Below are 6170 nucleotides of genomic sequence, written 5' to 3'. Positions count from 1 at the left end.
TGTGGATGGTTCGGTTTTTGCTCAGATAAATATTGCTGCGTGTGGGGGAGTGTTCAGAGATTCTATGGGAACTTGCTTCATGAGTTTCTCATGTAATCTTGGAACTTGCTCGATCATGCACGCCGAACTTTGGGCTATTATTAAAGGTCTCCAAATTGCAGCTGCTAATGAGATGAATGATGTGATTATAGAATCAGACTCGCAAATGGCAATTAAGCTCTGTCTGAGAAGGTTGCCCTCTGTTGCACCCGTGCTATTCCCTACTGCAAGACACTAATATTCTGGTCTGGCGAATCCATCATGTGAGTATGTGTCATATCCTCCGTGAAGCAAACTTTTGTGCGGATGTCATGGCCAAGAAGGGACATCAACTTGGAATTGGTTTGCATTTATTTGATCATCCTATTTCTGAGCTCTATCTTCCTATGCTATTTGATTGTGCGGGATCTTATAGGCTTAGAGGCTCTGCGTAGTCGGGTTCTGTTTTCTGGTTTTCGGGGTCCTGACCCCTCCCCCCACACCAAAAAAAAAAATATTTGAAAATTGTTGAGCACAATTGCTTCAAATCTAATGACACTCCAGAAAAATTTGTGCAACCTCACACTTATATTTGAAGTCAAAATAAATGATTTTAATCTAAAAAAAAATTTCAATAATACACTGTTACCAAGACATCATTTTTATTTCTAATTTAAATTATTCAGTGATTATAAAAACCAACTTCGCCAACACTAATATTATCAGGCGAATATCACATACCCATCAAGGGATTAAGGAGAAAGAAAATCATACAAATTCAAGACACACATTCGGAAAAAGAACATGCATGCAAGGATGGAACAAACAACACAATAAAAAGTGCATACAACTTAACAATTCATCAATAACATGCCTTTATAAGAACATACGACAAAAAGCAAAAAATAACTCTAATAACAACCAATAATAAAGAAAAAGGAGGACGAACTCCACATAAGAAGACTAAGTCCATCAACTAAACAAATGCAAAAATCAAACCACTAAATAAAAGTGTCACTTTGTCCAACTCCAACGTCCAAATCTTTTGTATTACAAATTATTTTAAATAAAACATATTTTAAATTTAACTTTAGTTTACACATATTTAATTTAATTCTACAAAATATAACAATTTTTGATATTTATTATATACTATCATTAATTTACCGCCCCACACATCGCGCGCAGGTCTCATTTTAGTTAAGTAAACTATTGTAGTTTTTCCTACAAAGTTTATTGTTAGGCTGTTAAATATTTCATTTTAGTTAGTATTCAATTTTGTGTATCTTTTTTAACATTTTATGATGTTTGGATATAAGACATTCTTTTTAACTATTTATAAGACTAAAAACTTTATACATATGCTAGAACTTTAAAGACTTAAATTAGCCTTAGGGCCATATTAGGAATACATAGGACTTCTATAAATTGTTACCTCCATTTTTCTATTTATAATGGTTTTAAAAAGATAATTTTCATAAATAAATCATTTGCACACAAATATTACCCAAATGTCTTAAAACGAATTGCACTACAAGTTTGTTCCCAATAGATTTAAGAGTTACAGGAGTATCAAAGCTTATAACTTTCTTATATACCAAAAGTACCAAGAAACTGGCAACATAGACACAATGGAGTTAAATCATCCAAAAAAGAAAAAATACGACATAACCTCCATGTCCATCATCATTTCCCTACCCAAGCAAGAACATATTATGAGCCAGTTTAGGAGAACCCTTTGTATAGAGAGACCCTTATGTACCTATCGAGATATCAAAGCTGAAGCAATGGTAATACACTCATGCCATTACAACCCCAAAGATGGACAACAGTAATAACATCATCCGGGCTGGGAATGGTTGCTTTCCGTTTTTCTTACAACCTTCAACTGCTCTACTCTTTTGTGCCTTCTTCCTTAGAATTTGAACCCTTCTCCAAAAGAGCCTTTGAACTTGTGTCGCCGGGCTCCGCTTCTGATGCCTGCTCGGGAGAAACTTGTTGAGAAAGCTGCTGCTCCTGGTTGTACTTCTTCACATACTTAGGAACATTTTCCTGAATATTGCCCTGCATGGAAAAATTATCAAAACAAGGGGCGTTAATGGCGAAAGTGGGATACAAATTGTAGAGACATTGCTAAATTCTATCGTGATTCATGAAAGGATAATGCAATAGACTGACTTGCAATTGAAAGAAAGGGAAGATCTTGCTAAACGCTGCTTCCCAGTGGTGGTGGTGTTTATACTGCCGATGGTTGGGCTGTTGTCCATAAAGAATGAAGTCCATCAGATATCAAAAGCTCGCAAGAACACACTATGCCTAGCTCTGATTTGGTGAGGCAAGACAACTATCTTCCAAAGAAAGAAGTATGACAAGAAATGGAAAGAATTAGAATTTGATTAGAATACGAAGAAGATACAACGTACTCACCATGAATGAAAGAATCCCCAAGCATGCTGCATTCGTAAATTAGAAAGTTCAGTATAGACCATCAGAAAGCTGTATAAAACAGTTATCAAACATCTACTATTACTATCAGATACAAGCTACTTGTGTAAAAGGAAATAACCACAATCCAAACGTTAAACCATAAGATTAAAAAACAAATCACATCCAGAACTTCATAACTGGAATCAATCTGACCTTGAAAAAGACCACATAGGATTCCAACCTTCAGGATGAACTGCAGCGGCAACAAGACACAGAAATATTAAATCAAAACCAGTATCTCATACTGTAAATTGACTTGTGCTATATCAGATAAAAGAACTTATAATCACTCAGATAAACAAATCTTTTTCTGCGTCAAGAACCGTCCATTAGGTTATAGTCATGCTACAATATAGAAAGCACACATTGAGTCGATATCATGATAAAACACATTTGGAAATGAGAATTGACAAGCATACAGTAGCAAGAAGGATCACCTGATTCCAGGAGGCTTATATGGGTATTCCGGAGGAAACTTGATTTTTTCCGTAGTAATGTCCGCCTAACAAGAGGAAAACATAACTAAGAATTGATAGCAATACATAAGCTTGGACATTTTTGAAATAACAAATCTCAATAGAACTAAAAAAGTGAAGTGCTGAAATGCAATAATCACAATTTGCTAACTTGACAAACCTGCAAAAGGTGTTCCTTCGCTTCCCTCCAACATATAACAAAGACATTATTAGAATAAGATCAGTATTGACCAGTCTAACGAATAAATTAAAATTAAGCAGCTGACATCACAACATATAATCTTTTCCATTTTAATTGACAATATCAATGGTAACGAGGAGGGTGAACCTAGCAACAAATGTAAGATCGTTGCACACCTTCGCTATGACCTGTTGATCATAGGATCTATAAGTCTACAACATTGATAAATGAACAGAACAACGGTTCAACACAATTTTTTGTCTTTTTAACTATAGTAGTACAACATCAATGATATGAGCAATTAACTCATACAAACTTACGCCATTCAAGAATATCATTTGGTGACAGGCAAGCCACATGATGGGAAACTGGCCCCTCAAATTTAATATTGAAATTGAGCATAATGCAGTTGATAAATTATATAAATACCTAGAAAGAAGCATAGAAGAAGCAACAAAGAGCACAAGGACACATAGGAGCATACCATAGACTCACCACGCAATAAATTCAAGAAACACAGGGAACACAAAAAATGTTACAAATGTTGGTAGTAGGTTCTAAGGAAGACAAAGCACACAGAGATAATAACTCACTTCATCACATATCTAAAATTTCTTCAACCAGCTTGTGTCTCTACCCACTGAAAAGAAAATGGGACTTTTTCTTTTAGAGCTCTGTGAGAGTTATGCAAGAAACAAAGTCCCAGATTTGAGAGTGATAAGAAAAGAAAAAACAGGGATGTGTTTAATGATAAGGCTTTCAATTGGAAGCTTGAATGATTTTTATATCTAATAGCTATAATTTGAGTTGTTTATCATGGGTTATCGTGCATGGATTGGACATCTATATGAATAATTCTTCATGGCCATGAATCGTTGAGATTTTTTTGAGACCTCACTGTGGCTTAATACCCCCTTGACAAGTTGATGTGAGTTGACCAACCCCTTTAAGGCTCACAGTACCTTCCTGGCCAGTTCACAAACTCTCATTCTCTAAATTGAGACATCAAAACAAATTCAATAAAATGTTCACTTAGCATAAAAGATGAGCGTAAACTTACATTTGCAAAAGTAAACATAAAGAAATTGATGAATGACGATTAAAAAATGCTCAGCTCCCAAATCAAAAGGGCTTCTTCCTTTTTCTTTCATTTATGACTTCTTCGTTCAGTCACAAGCTAAAAGGCATCTTTCAATAACATATCACAATGATCAAACACACTAATTGTCCAAGAACCATTTCCAACAAACTAAAATCACATGTTTATAGAATTTCTAATCAAACTAATATTCTGAAGAAAATTTATTCATTGTCCATTTGGAAAACGGCTTTACCTTAACATATCCAATTGTTGAGTCCGTTTCTGCTTTGCTTTCCTCATAATCAGGCTCCGGATCGGTAAAATTAAAATCACCACCTATTTGGATTTTCTCCTTTTGTTGTATAGCCCTCCACTTCAGCAGTTCTTTCACCCCGAGTCCCCTGTGTTTACTCTTCATCATCATCTCACGAAAATTCAAATTCATATTCAAATGTAACTTGTATTTTCTATCCAACTACAAAATTGATTATTCTACAAATAAAATAAAATAAAATAAAGATTGTGCTACGCTGCAAGACATGCATCAACCAAGTAAAAATAATCTTGTCCTCATGTTTTAATCCCAGCTACAATAGATGATCAATTCTAACAATTCAACCACCCCAAAGAACAAAAAGGACAGAGAGAAAAATTCATTCTTGAGTACTGGTGCGGAATTTACAACCCACACTACTTATCGGCAAGTGCACCGGGTCGTATTAAGTAAAGTAAGGGTCGATCCACGAGGATTGATGGATCAAGCAACAATGATTGATTGATTGGTTTAGTTAAACAAGCAAAAATTGGTTTTGAGATGTTCAAAAGATTTAAGTTTGAATTCAAAATATCAAAAGTATAGACAATTAAATAAATTGAGAATAAAATATGGATAAACAGTTAAGGCTTTAGAGTTATCTATTTTTTCGGATTAACTTTTCTTACTAACTATTTTAACTATGTAGGATTTAATTTATGGCAAACTATATGTGACTAGACCTTAATTCCTTAGACCTTTCTAGTCTTCTCTAAAGTTCATCAACTGCCAATTCCTTGGTCAATTAATTCCAATTAGAGGGTAAAAATCAATTTTCAGTTTTCATGCCACAAAAACTCTAATTACCCAAAAATAAGGGGATTATAACATAAATTAAAATAGAAAAAGTAATAAAATTAATCCATAGAAATAGACAGAGCTCCTAACCTTAACAATGGAGGATTAGTTGCTCATGGAATATAGAATGTAAATTTCTATAGAATTTCCTGATGGAATTCCTCTAATCTAATGTTGTACCTAATAGAAGAGAAGTCTCTCCTTTTTATAACTAATCCTAATTAATTTAAAATCTAATTATTTAAAAATAAAAATAATATATTTTCCTAAAAGATAAGATTTGAATTTAAATTCGAATTAATTAACAGATCTTCAGTTGATGGGTGGGGACCACTTGCTTTGTCCATTCTGCAGCTTCTAATCTGTATTTTCTGGGCTGAAAACTGGGTCAAAAACAGCCCAGAAGTCGTAATTAGCATTTTCTGTATTATTGCAGATCGCGCATGTGACGCGTCCGCGTCGTCCACGCGCTCGCGTCATTTGTGCAGATTCCGGTCCACGCGTTCGCGTCAGGCACGCGATCGCGTCATTGCGATTTCTCCATTCCGCGCGGTCGCGTGAGCCATGCGTCCGCGTCGATCTTCACTGGTTATCTCTTTGGTTTCTTCTTCTTCTCTGCAGAAACTTCATCAAATTCCTCCGAATGCTACCTAAAATAAATAAAATTTCACAAAACTCAAAATAGCATACATAGTGGCTAAAATATAATTAATTCTAAATTAAACTCAACAATTTAGATGCAAATTCACTAGGAAAAGATAGACAAGATGCTCACGCATCACAACCCCAAACTTAAACTGTTGCTTGTCCTCAAGC

The 6170-nt window shown here is 34.8% G+C and overlaps 1 pseudogene; it reads right to left on the bottom strand.

Moving 5' to 3' along the window:
• Positions 1–1791: 1791 nt before the first annotated feature.
• On the bottom strand, positions 1792–4884 carry LOC127744782 (ubiquitin-conjugating enzyme E2 34-like; annotated as a pseudogene).
• Between the last annotated feature and the right edge of the window lie 1286 nt (positions 4885–6170).

The sequence above is a fragment of the Arachis duranensis genome, chromosome 2 (assembly GCF_000817695.3).
Source record: "Arachis duranensis cultivar V14167 chromosome 2, aradu.V14167.gnm2.J7QH, whole genome shotgun sequence".
NCBI lineage: Eukaryota > Viridiplantae > Streptophyta > Magnoliopsida > Fabales > Fabaceae > Arachis > Arachis duranensis.
This window is presented reverse-complemented; position numbering and strand designations above follow the sequence as displayed.